At 55.7% G+C, this 12,496-nt stretch overlaps 1 protein-coding gene across 2 annotated transcripts in view; it reads left to right on the forward strand.

Moving 5' to 3' along the window:
• The first annotated feature begins 242 nt into the window (after positions 1 to 242).
• Positions 243 to 12,496, forward strand: part of Fam222a (family with sequence similarity 222, member A) — a 44,970-nt gene continuing 32,716 nt past the window's right edge. Inside the window, exon 1 of one of the 2 annotated variants that reach the window (NM_001004180.1) lies at positions 243 to 416. The gene's annotated coding sequence lies outside the window, so the exon portion shown is untranslated. Of the gene's footprint in view, positions 417 to 3,263; positions 3,862 to 12,496 lie in introns of those variants that run through there. The other variant, XM_006530401.4, reaches the window with a different exon arrangement.

Raw genomic sequence — 12,496 nt, forward strand, 5'->3', positions numbered from 1 at the left:
AGGGGCCGCGGCCGCCGGCCTCCCAGCGCGGACGGAGAGGGCGCCCTGGGAGAGGCGCGGGCAGAGCTGCAGCGGTGAGCCGGGCCCCGAAGGGAGGCGCAGCGCCTCCCGCCGGACGTATGGAGCACAGTCTCCTGCGAGGATGCGCCGCCTGAGCGCGCGAGCGGCCGGGGTCCCAGGCGGACGCGACGGGTACTGAGAGGGGGGAAAAAAAAACCTTTTTCCGACTTCGGACGGCGCTTCCGGACGCAGGGATCGCCCTCACCGACGGCTCCCCTTTCCATACGAAGAAAGACATCGGCCCCCTAAGGGGGCCTTTCTCCAGCAATCTTTATCACCCCTGCATGGCCGCAACCCGCAGATCGGAGCGTCGTGGCCTCTGAGATTTGGTGCCCTTCGTCCGACTGCCTGATACGGTGAGTTGCGGGGTGCAGAATTTTGGGTTTGAGCTGGGGACAGCTCCTCGCAACCTGGCAACCTGGACTGGCCCTAAAAGGGCCCTAGGTTGTTGGGTGCCCAGAGACAGCAATGCTACTTGTCCACCCTTGTCCTGCCCACACAACTTATTTGGACTGGCTGGAGTGGAGATTGTGGACCCTCGTGGGTATTCTACTGACATCGGTATTTGTCAGAGGAAAGGCACCCCACCCATGAAGCTAACAAAGGTGGTGGCCCTGTCCTCTGGAGATTCTTAGGGAATCTTGTACTTTTGTAAAGATTGATTGGGGGCAGCCAGGGTTGGCCAGCATGGAGGGGGTCTACAAAACCACCTTTGGGATCTTAAAGAGACAGAGCTCAGAGACAGGGAGTCCCAAAACTTCATGTCTGAGGATGGTGTCTTTCCAGGCAAGACATTTGTGTGTCTATTGTTACAAATAACTCACAAAGACAGCATGTTCCAATGGGCTGCATGTGACATCACTGCCCGACCTTTGATGTCACCAGAATTGTGACAACACAGCTGGCTTTGAGTGGAGCCAGAATGGCCAAGGCCGAATGCCTTGGTGTAGTAGAAGGTGAAGGCCAACTCCCTGTCCTCCCCGGCCGCAATCTTATGACCTAAATCCCCACTCGAGGTGGGGGAGGGAGGCAGGCAGTGCCAGCTGTCCCTGCCCCTGAGGACAGGTGTTCAGAACTCTGCCTATGTCTCCTGCAGTGTCTGGAGTCTCCCAGACTCCCAAACAGAGCAACCTCTTACTTTTAAGCAGGATGCTTAAAAGGAGGTCCCCATGAACCCTACCATGTACCCAGCCAGCAACTGGAGTTCCCAGGGTCCCCAGAAAAATGTGGGCTTCAGCCTTCAAACAGGCTTCTCTTGAAAAGGTGAATGTCCTGCCTGAGCCAGAGAGAGAGGGGAGCCAGGACCTTCCTGGTGTGTGTGTGTGTGTCTGTCTGTCTGTCTGTCTGTCTGTCTGTGTAAGTTCAGGGAACTCCCCTGCTCTTCAAGGTAAGGGGCCATGGTCCAGCTGGGACTCCTGCCTTAGCTGTTCCCCTTCTGTCATTTAAGATGACTTTGACAAGCAGTGTAATAGATGCTCATTAAGCAAATACCAGGCCAGGGGGGATAGGTGGAGATGCTGAGAGCCCTCCTCTCCCCACCGAACTCTGGCAGCAGCCCTGTACAGTATGGAGCCCAGAGAGCTCCCAAGCCACAGCCTGCTTACTCTCATTTGCCCATCCCAGCAATCACTGCCAGGGCCAGATAGGGGGTAAAATAGCCACAGTCAAGTTTCTAGGGGAAAGATTGAAGACGCTGGCATTGTTGCTCCCATGGGGGGGGGGGGCGGGGACGACAGGTGAGACAGGGTTTCTCTACAGACCATTTTTACAGCCTCCTCCCAGGCTCTTCCATTAACAGGTCAATAAATACCGGGGTGGGGGGGGGAGGCCACTTTGGAGGTTTGGTGGGGTGATCCTGTTTCCAGCTGAAGGGTTTCTTTACACGCAAGCTTCCAAGGACAGCCAGCGGCACAACAGCAGATTGGGGGTGGAGTGGAGAGGGGAGGCTGTGGGCACAGGGCTGTTTGCCCGGCCTCTCTCAACACTTCCCAGCTTAGAAACAAACTTGGAGTGTGCGCCAGAGATACACACACACACACACACACACACACACACACACACACACAAACACGCGGTTGGAGGCCCTCTGTGGAGTATTTACAGTCCCTCAGCCAAGGCAGAGGGAAAGGCTGTCAGAGTTGGGCAACTCCTTCTGTTCCTTTCCCTCTGCTCCCTGGGCTTGGCAGTGAGCGCCAGACGGGGGGGGGGGGGGGAGCGGTGTGTGTGGGGAGTTGCCAGCTTACCCGGCGTCTTCCAGAGCGCCAGGCATTTTGCGGCATCTCAGCTGCTTCTCAGGAGTGGATTGTGCTGTGACCCATTTTGTGGATGAGAAACCCAAGGCTCAAGTCAAAGAAGTGATGATGCGCAGCCAGGCAGCTCCAGTGGGTTGGCCTCGGTGCTCCCCCCACCCCATTCAGAATCTCCAGGACTTGGGCATAGGGGAGGCACCCCTGTCCTAGGACGGTTTCCTGGGTGAACTGAACACAGTGGTAACTTCTGCCAGGCCTTGTGAGTCCAGCCTGTTCCCTTATACCTGCTAGGCTCCTATCTGTAGCCCTGGGGGGGGGGGGGTTATATAGCATGAAACCCACCTGCCAGAGATAGTGAAAAAGCCAGCCTTCTTCATGTGAGATGGCCCTGGGCTACTCAGAGCCCCTGGCAGGCTCTCCTGGTGGAAGACAGGTTTATAGATGGTAACAGAACTTTAATGGGTGGCGATCCTGACCTAGGGGCAGGTGGGGGTGGGGGGGTGGGGCGGGGCGGATAGAAGAGCAACACACCGGATGAGTAGTTCAGAGCTGTCTGAGGGTTGAATGGGGCAGGGTGGCACTGAGGTGTTTGTTCTGTGTCCTGGAGTCTCATGTGACAGGGCAGGTGTATGAACCATTCCTGCAGCATATTCCTAAGCCCCGCCCCCTCCCAATGCTCCCATCACTGGCACTTAACCAGTGCCCCGACCAGTTGCTCTAAACCAGGTATAGGCCCTGTCCAGCTTGATGCCTTTGGTGAGAAACTTGAAGCTCCCCTTCCCCGGGGGTGGGGGTGGGGGCAGGCTTATTGCCGAGACTGGAATGGTTGGGTCTGGGACCGACTGCTGTGTGATCGCATTGCTTGGCTTTGAGTCTGAGCCTCGGTTTCCTTATCTGTCAGAAGGAGCTACAAGCAGGGGCGTGGTGAGGATTCTGTGAGGGCTTAGCACAGGCCAGAGCCTACAGTAAGTGTTCCATAAATGTAGTTTCTACCTGCTATTAGCATAATCCTCAGCTCTCCCAGTGTCTCAGAGCCCAATGCTGAAGACCGGGTTTCTAGGCTAGGGTAGGGTCCCCAGCCTTCCAGCGCCTCTGCAAGGGGGCTCCCACGTGGTGAGCCTACAGGGGGAGCACACGTGGCTCCCATCTGAGTACCAGGGGCCGGGCCTGACCAGGGCGTCCTCCCCAACCTCCCTCCTGCCCACTCTTGCTTTGCCAACCCTCCCAGTCAGAGAAAGCAGGCAAGCAGCTCGTATTCATGAACCGTAATTCAATCAGGCAGCGATTCCTTGGGGCTGGGCGGGGGCGAGAACGAGAAGGCGCGCACAAAAGGGCCGCTTTATTACCTCCCGCGGGCCGGGAATTGCTGCTCTCCCCCAGCACCGGCCGGAGCCGCCTTTATTGTGTTAACCCATTTGCGTGTCAAGAGCTATTGTGCGCTTTCTCGCCGCCGGTGCGGTGCGGCTGAGGGAGGAGGGCTGCGCTGCCGGCCGGTCACCTCCGCGGGCGCCGCCCGCCGCCCTGATTGGTTGCTAAGCGATTTGCATCCAAGGTAATCACTTTTATCTCAGAAGGATGTCGACTATAATTATAAGCTACTGACATCTTTTGAAATCTGCCTAATGACTATTTTAGTCTGCCCGGGCTGGGGGTGGGGAGGGGGATTCTGCGAAGGGATGGAGGCTGTCGGGGGTGTGTGGGCATTCCTTCCACCTGGACCACTGATTGCTTAGTTGAGAAACAGCTGAGTGCCTGCTGCCAGCCTCAGACAAAAGGCAAACCTAGACTGTGGCTGGTGGGGCGCCCCTATTCACCCGTGGTGGACTTAGTGCCATTTCAGAGATGGGGAAATAGAGGCCTCAGAAGGAGCCAGATGACCAATAGATAACTCAATCCCTCTAACTTGTTTCACTTGGGGGGGGGCACAGGATATGTTTATGCCCCGTGGTCACACAGCCTGGGAGTGGAAGGGGGAGGGCAGTGGATCCCCATAGTCAGGGTTGGGGGTGGGGGACACGGGTAGTGGGAAGAGTATAACTGGGTTAAAATTCTTCTGCCCTATCTCTTGTGCCCTTGGGTAAACCCTTCACCTCGGCCTTGACAATGGGGTGCTGGCCTTGAAGATTGTGATACCCTCAGAGCAAATCTGCAGGCAGTGGGAACCCTGGATTGGACAGAAACTGGCTGGAGGGAACCCCAAGAGTGGAAGACTGTAGTTGTTCAGGGAGGGCCTCGGGAGGGACCAAGAATCTGCCCGGCCCAGCATGCAGGAGGGAGTCTCAGGCAGAGGGAGAAAGGGCCCCTGGTATGGTCAGGAAAGGAGCACTTGGAGAGGAGGAGGGTCGTGAGTAAAGGAGAGAGAAGCTAATAGGGACATTAGAGGATGCTCTCTAGCGGGCTCCCTCCCTCTGTGTGGCTCAAGGGAAGAGAGGCTTCATTCAAGGCCTGGGGTCTGGAGAGGTCAGCAGGGGACCGCCCGCGGGGGTCCTTAGGCCTGTTTGGGGGAGAACCCTGGTTTCTATCCTCATTGGGTATGTGTGTTTCCTGACAGATTGGTTACCCTCGTGGGCCTCAGTTTCCCGATTGGTTTATTGGCAGTAGCAGTTCTCCCATGGGCTTGTGGGTAGAAAAATTCTGCACATACAGGACACGTTCTGGAGCTATGAGGATGAGTGAACTAGGCTAAGATCCTGGCCAGTTACCTCAGCTCCACATCTAGCCATTGCCCCAGCTCCAGCAGCTGTTCTCCCCGCCTGTGTGTCCCCCCCCCCCCCAAGCTCCTCTTATTGTGTACTCAAGAGGCCCAGGAGACAAAAGTCCAGGAGGTCAGGAGGTGAGGCCAGAGGAGCTGGCTGTGAACTGGCTCCCAGGGACAAGGACTCAGACACAGAACTTAATGACCTAGGGTATGTGGGGAGAGAGGCCTCCCTGGGAGGAGGGAGGCTGGCCGCCTGGCAGAGCCCAGGCTGAGCTTGGCACTGACTGAGGCAGAGGCAGCAGCTTCAGGCCACACACCCTCACCATCTGTGTGACCACAGGCTCCTAATCTGTCAGGTAGATCCAGAGTCTGCCTGAGAGGAAGGGTGTGAGGCCCGGGGCCATTGCCCAGCCAGAGGGCTTCTCTGCTCCTGGCACCTGAGACGATGCAGAGGTGGTGTCTGAAGAAGAGGCTTAGGCTCTAGATCAGGCTAACTGCCACTCCAGAGAGGATCACCATATATGGGTTTCTGTACCTGGAAGCCAGGTGGGCAGATGCCCCTGGGGAAGGGGGACTTAGCTCTCAAAAAGCATACAGGGACCCACAGGTGGAAACTTAAACCAGGGAGGGCTTCACAGAGTGGGAAGGCTGGCTTTCTGGTTCTTCTCTTTTTAAACTCCTCTATCTCTCATGAGAACCATGGTAGACATCTGTGTGCTAGCCCGCGCTTCCTGCTTTGGTCTCCACTGTTGTCCCACTGAAGGCAGTTTTATCCTTGTATAAGTGCCCCATCACAGGTGAGCGTCCACAGAGGTCTGACACCTCGGAGGGTGGGGCTGGGCAGGTTGTCCTAACAAAATGCCTGAACAGGAAGGAGCTGAGGGGGATATTGTACAGTAGCCATCTCTTCATGTTCTGCACAACCTTGAGCAAGTTGCCTCCTGCCTGAACCCAGATGCACCCACATCCTCTATAAGCCCATAAAATGTCAAGGATGTTAAGGCCTGACTCCCTTCTGCCAGGTTGCCCTTGGCAGACATTGCCAGTCAATTGCTGCCCTCTTCCCCTGCCTCGTTCTTTTCCTGACCTTGGACTCTCTCCAGCACTCCGGGCAGCCAGTGCCAATCAGTCATTGGGGCCTATGGTCTGAGACAGGTCGGGTGCCTAGCCTTAATGTACTCAGGGGTCCCTCTGTGTGGTTCAGAGGGCCAGGGCACCACAGCTGGAGATTCTCAGGGAGACCTTCTTTGAGGGTAGGGGTTGTTCTAAAACTATTTAAGCGTGAGGGTCGGTTACTACCAGCCATGCACATTCCAAAGCGCCTGTAGCCTGGAATTTATTTACAGTTAGTGTTTGCTGAGCTCTTGCTGGACACCCTTTGGGCACCCGCAGGCCTCTGTGTCTCTGAAGAGCTCAGGCCACTTCAAAGATGAAGCAACTGAAGTTCAAACTGAGTGGCATAGCTTACACACTTCAGACCTGGGACTCAAAGGCCATAGCCTAGGGGGTGTCGGGCAGACGGGACAGCCTCTTGAGCAAGCTGTCACTTGCTCTGAAGCCTTAAAGGTTTCTGCTAGGCGTGCCCAGGAAGAGCGGAGTGTGTCGAGAATATCATGTCAGGTAGGAAAGGACCATCAGGATGTGGCCGGGATGTGACTGGCAGTTCTGAGCAGAGGAGCAAAGAGGTTCTAACTTAAGTATCTAGCATCTCTGCCAACCAGGGTGCTGTGCTTGGTACTACCTGCTCCTGGGCTGCTGGAAGCCTTGGACGGACGGGGGTACATGGTAGGTTGACATCCAAGAACTGTTGAATGAATGCATGCATGCTTCGAGAGCAGAGTTTTCCCGAATACCCTGGGAGTCCAGCTGGAATCCCCAGGCCTGGCAGGGGAGTGGCTGGAGAGGAGACTTAAGCAGGTCCCCAGGGCAGGGGCCCTCTCAGCCCTCCACAGCCCTGCTGTCTGTCCCAGAGGCCTCTTACCGGCTTCTGCCGTGCAGCCTGCACCTGAGCAGCCTCACCCAGAGGACAGTGAGCAGGGCCTAGCGCTTGGGGGCGGGGTGGGGGTGGGGGTGGATGAAAGATGAAGGTTCGTGACCATTTTTTAACTCAATAAAGGGAGAGACAAGCTGCAGGCTGCAGGCCGGAGATATAATTAGTCCGCAGCAGTGGCGCTTTCTTGATTTAGCTTCTGAGAGAACAAGACAAGGGTGTGATACCCAATTAGCAGTGACATCTAGTCGGAGCCTCAATAGCTGAGATAGCAAGCTGTTTTTATGACTTCTCTCTCCCCGAGTGGAGCGGGCAGGGAAAGGTCCGTCAGGATCTTATTTCCTTCATCATGGGACAATTATTAGTGTTCTCAGGATGTCCCAGAGCCAAATGAGGCATTCGTTAACCCAAACAACTGAGCATTCCCCGGGCGGCAGCTAGGGCACTCCTGGACAGCAGCTGGAGCCCCAGACCAGCACCAGGAGCCTGAAGGTAGCAGGAGGGTACAGGCCCCTCATCCTCTGGAAGCCTACATGCGGGAGGAGGGTGAAACATACAAAGCCATTCGTTTGGCAGAGCTGGCTCAGGTCCTTGAGAGAGTCTTGGCACCTGCCTCGGTTTCCCTACCTGCTTCTCCTAGGTGGAGGCTGGGCTAATTCCTCTGGGGACGAGAGTGAGTCAGTCTGGCCTCTGGCAGTTCTTCCTGGCACCATTTTCTATCCCTTCTGCCAACTGGGCTGGAGGCTCTGGCTTCTTGGCCCTGCACCTGCATGCACTGTGGTTAAGAAGTCCCCTACCCCCACCCCTGTCACTGCATGCAGCACCTATCCTGCTGCCGGGGGTCCGGTTTCTGGCAGCATCTGACTACAATTAGCCCCATCTCTCTGTCCTTACTACCCTGTAATCCAGGCGCTCAGCACTAGCCAAGGTCTTACCCAGTTGTCTGGCTATCCTGGTAAAGTCCAAGGGGGAGTATGATATGCAGAGGAGGATCTCGCCACTGTTTCTCTCCGTCTGTCCGTCTGTCCGTCCGTCCATCCATCCGTCCATCCAACCATCAGGCCTCAGTTCCTGGGCTGCCATCTCTCCTGTGGAATCTTGCCTCACCCCACCCTACAGCTCCTGTCTGTCAGTGTGGAGCCTTCCACTCATGGTTCAGACGACTGACGAATCCAGCCATGCAGAGTGGGAGTTTAATTGCAGACAGTTTTTACGGATCATGGGCCCATCTGTGCTACCATATGCAAAAGGGAAAAAAAACCCTCTTTTCCCTCCCCCCCTCCCTCTCTGCATTGCAATCCCAAACTAAACCAGAAATGCTGTTATGGGTTTTTGGCCGAAGCCAGTGTAGAACCGTGGTTCATCGTGGGAACTTTCTGGGGGCATGAACCTGGCAAGGCCGGTGTATCCCAGAGGGGTCCACCCTGACAGTGGGCAGGATGGCAGAGGCTTGGCCAGCTGCTCCCAACCCCACCAGATCTTCTTACGAGTCTGAGCCTTTGCATATGCCATGGGTGTCCTTAGACACCGGCTGGAGGCCCTCTGCATGACCTCTGGCTGGATTTGACGTGTAGCCATGTTTGAATTTGGGGTTTTTAGGAAATGCGATTCTGGTAGCAGGGCTGGCAGATCATCACTGATTGTTGTGTTCTCCTGGTACCCCCTGTGCTGATGCCCTGCCTGGCTATGCATTTGGGTGTGTGTTGGGGGTGGTGGTCGTCCCCAGATGGGGCTTCCCCTCGGGGCCCCAGGGGCAGGTCTCAGCAGCTTCTGAGAGGATCACCTTGTGCCCCATCTGTCCAGGTTTGGTTTCCAGACTGACGTTAGTTACTGTCTCTCCACTGTGCCTCAGTTTCTTCTACTGTGTATTAGAGATAAGGCTGATGGAGATCTATACACAGAGTACCCTGGGAGCCATCAGCTCCCGTCATCCTGAAGCTATGTGTGAGCCCCGTCACGGAGGCTGTCCCTTGATGCCTCCTAGCTTCTGAATAGGGCGCTTGATGACTTTGAGACTTCATGAGCGGTGGGGAGGTGTGAAAGAGAGTTAAGCAAGCTCCCGAGAGAAGGCGCGAGCCACATGGGAGCCAATGCGGGAGTCTCTGAGCAAGCGAGTGGACTCAGTGCCTGGACAGTGCAGTGGATACACAAGCAAGGCACTGAATATGTGAGTGAGTGAGCGAGCAAGGCATTGAGTGTGTGAACAAGCACATGAGCAAAGCATTGAGTGTGCAAGTGAGAGATCGAGCACACGAGCAAGGCATTGAGTGTAAGAGTGAGCAAGCATTGAGTATGTGAGTGAGTGAGTGAGCAAGGCATTGAGTGTGAGTGTGAGTGAGAGCAAGTACAGGAGCCCAGTGAATGCACAGATGCCTGAACATGGAAGTGAACCTATGCCCAAGTGTGCGAGTACCTAAGGGAGCACACGAGTGAATGTGTATGTGTGTGAGTACCTGAGCAAGCGCATGAGTGAGCGTGTGTGTGTGTGTGTGTGTGTGTGTGTGAGTGAGTACCTGAGCAAGCACATGAGTGAGCGTGTGTGTGTGAGTACCTGAGCAAGCGCATGAGTGAGCGTGTGTGTGTGTGTGTGTGTGTGTACCTGAGCAAGCGCATGAGTGAGCACGTGTGTGTGTGCGCGTGTGTGTACCTGTACCTGAGCAAGCGCATGAGTGAGCACGTGTGTGTGTGTGTGTGTGCGCGTGTGTGTACCTGTACCTGAGCAAGCGCATGAGTGAGCACGCGCGCGCACGCGCGCGCGCGCGTGTGTGTGTGTGTGTGTGTGTGTGTGTGTGTGTGTGTGTGTACCTGTACCTGAGCGAGCGCACGAGTGACTGAGCAGCCAATGAGTCATTGTGAGTATCAGCCTCCCTCAGTTTGCGGGGTATTCGGAGTTCCCCCATAACCCCCTCTCTTCCTACTGTCTAGAAGTCACTCTGACTTCAGTTCAAGTGAGGAAAACAGACTCAGAGAGATTAAGGGGTTCTCCAAGGTCATGCGGTGGAGACAGGCCAGAGCTGTGTGTGGGATCCTGGTCTGCGTGAATTCTTAACTCGTGACAGGAGAGGGGACCAAGCCGGGAACTTAGAAGGGACTTAGTCAAAGTCACACAGGAAGAAACCTGCAGCAGCTAGCCATTGTGGGTCCATCCTAGTCCATGAGGAATTGAGGGCCTTCAGCCAAAGCCAGACCAGTGTCCCTTTGGAGTCCCATTGGGATTCCCTGGTGTTTCCTTGTCAGCATAGGTGCCAGCAGCCAAGCCCACAATGGGGTTCTGTCCCATGTCCCAAAGCCTGGCACGTGGCACAGCCCTCCTGCAGCAGGTAGCCGGGAAGCCAGGCACCAGGCAACCTCCCCACCCCACCCCCCCGCCCTGCCCCGCCCCACCCCGTGGTGATCACCAGCCCCCGATGTAATCATTAAAACTATTAGAAGGAAACGTTTGCTTGAAGCAAATGTCAGGCGCCGAGTTGTGCTTTGTAAACGCTCACAATTAATGCCAATCAGGCCGGGAAAAAAGCCGGCCCGGAATCCTGTCTGTCTCATCTCATTTGTCAGCTGGTGCCGCTCCGTGTCGCACATTTTCATACAATTGCTATAAACATAAAAGGGAAACTCCACAGTGTTCCAGGCACCCGGATGGTGCGTCGTCTTAATTACTCGGTACTCCGCTGTTCACATCGCTGCCCCCAGCTCAGGCAGATAGGAAACAAGAAGATGTTGTAAGAAGGTTCATGGTTCTAGGGGTCAGCACTGATGAGAAGGCAGGTGGCCCAGATCCCTGGGCCCCACTCTCTCCAGGTGAAGACTAGGCCAAGCATGGTGGCGCACGTCTTTGACCCCGGCGCTGCTTAGGCAAATATGGGCGGATCTCTGTGAGTTCAAGGCTAGCCTGGTCTACAAAGTGAGTTCAGGACAGCCAGGGCTGGTTACACTGAGAAAGCCTGTCTCAAAAAAAAAAAAAAAAAAAAAAACCAAAAAAACAAAATTAGAAAAACCATTCCCAAGTTCTCCACTGGGACCCTAGGCTACAAAGTGTAGTCTAGCTCCTGGAATGGTTGCCTGCCAGAACACCGTCAGCGAGCTTCAGTTCCTATCCTGGGACGTGGGGAGAGACCTCCTTGGTCAACACATCAAGCTTGCTAGACCTGGAGACATCATGAGTCTATTTTCTCAGATTAACTGTAGACCGTGGAGGGTGGCCATCCTCTTACCTACAGGGAGAACGAAGCCTGAAGTCTCCCAGCTTGGATTTGAACACTTGTTGGTGGACTGTGGCCCTGTGGCCGTGCTACCATCCTATGACACACTGCCCCGCCCTTCCAGAGCAGCTGTGGGGTTGAGAGGAGATGAGGTAGCTCCAAGTCCCTGTGTACTATAGATGTCTAATAACCAATGGCCACTGTCACAGAACCTCCTGAAGACAGGACCTCAGGGCCTCCTGGCCTGAGAGAGCCAGTACCGTCGCATTTGGACTTTGCTAGATGTAAGGAGTACTATTGCTTCCGTGTGGATTTCCTGAGGAAAACTGAAGAGCTGCACAATGGCTGCTTCGGCCCAGGAGGGTCCTGCTTATCTTCTGTCCCCCAAAAGGAACAGTTCCCCAAACTCTTGACAGCCAGAGGTTCCTTCGTGACGTGGCTATGAGTTGCAGAAACTGGGTCTTGAGACCTAGAGTCCTCGTCCTCTCGTCCCTTCCCGTTGCACCTGGATGGAAGCCCCACTATGTGCTGCACACCCTCCCAGGGACTCCCGAGCTTCAGCCTCATGCTCCCTGTGCACAGGGCCTTCTGGGGCCAGGCTGGCTCAGCAGGGACACACTGGCCTTTGTGTCTGCCCAGCCGGCTGGCTGGCGGGGCGGCCAGCAGAGAAGAGAGAGGGTGCTATGGGCCAGCCTGGCCAGGAACAAATGCTCAGAGAGAAATAGAGGCTCCTTTGTTGTGGCTCTCAGTGGGGGAGGGGTGCTGCCAGCTGCCAGCCCATGTGATGAGGCCAAGACCTCCTCAGAGGTTGGCCCAGCACCCCAGGGGACCAGCCGGAAGCCTCTCATCTCCCATCTCCTCCTGATCCTGTGGGTCTCCTCCTTGTTTTGGAGAGACTTTGGCTGCTGGAGCCTCCACAGCCACTCAGCCCGATTTGCTGTGGGCCTACTGTGTGCTGCCACGGGGCCAGGCCCTTATGAGCCCTTGGGCCTACTGTGTGCCACCACAGACCCTTATGAACCCTGATAAGACATAGTAGTCAGACATATGCAGTGGTGCCAATGCTGTGAGCCCCAAGCATGGGCTCAAGTGCAGGATACCCATGGGACAAAGTGCCCCAACCTCGGCTCTGACTCTGATGACCTCCCATGCTGTGATAACCACCCATGGCCTTTGAATCCCAAGGCAAGGCAGGGGTCCCAGGTGAGAGAAGACTTAGAGATCTAGAGAATGGCTAAGGTCGGGCTAGAGAGATGGCTCAGCGGTTAAGAGCACTGACTGCTCTTCCAAAGTGAGTTCA

This window comes from Mus musculus, chromosome 5, assembly GCF_000001635.26.
Source record: "Mus musculus strain C57BL/6J chromosome 5, GRCm38.p6 C57BL/6J".
Taxonomy (NCBI): domain Eukaryota; kingdom Metazoa; phylum Chordata; class Mammalia; order Rodentia; family Muridae; genus Mus; species Mus musculus.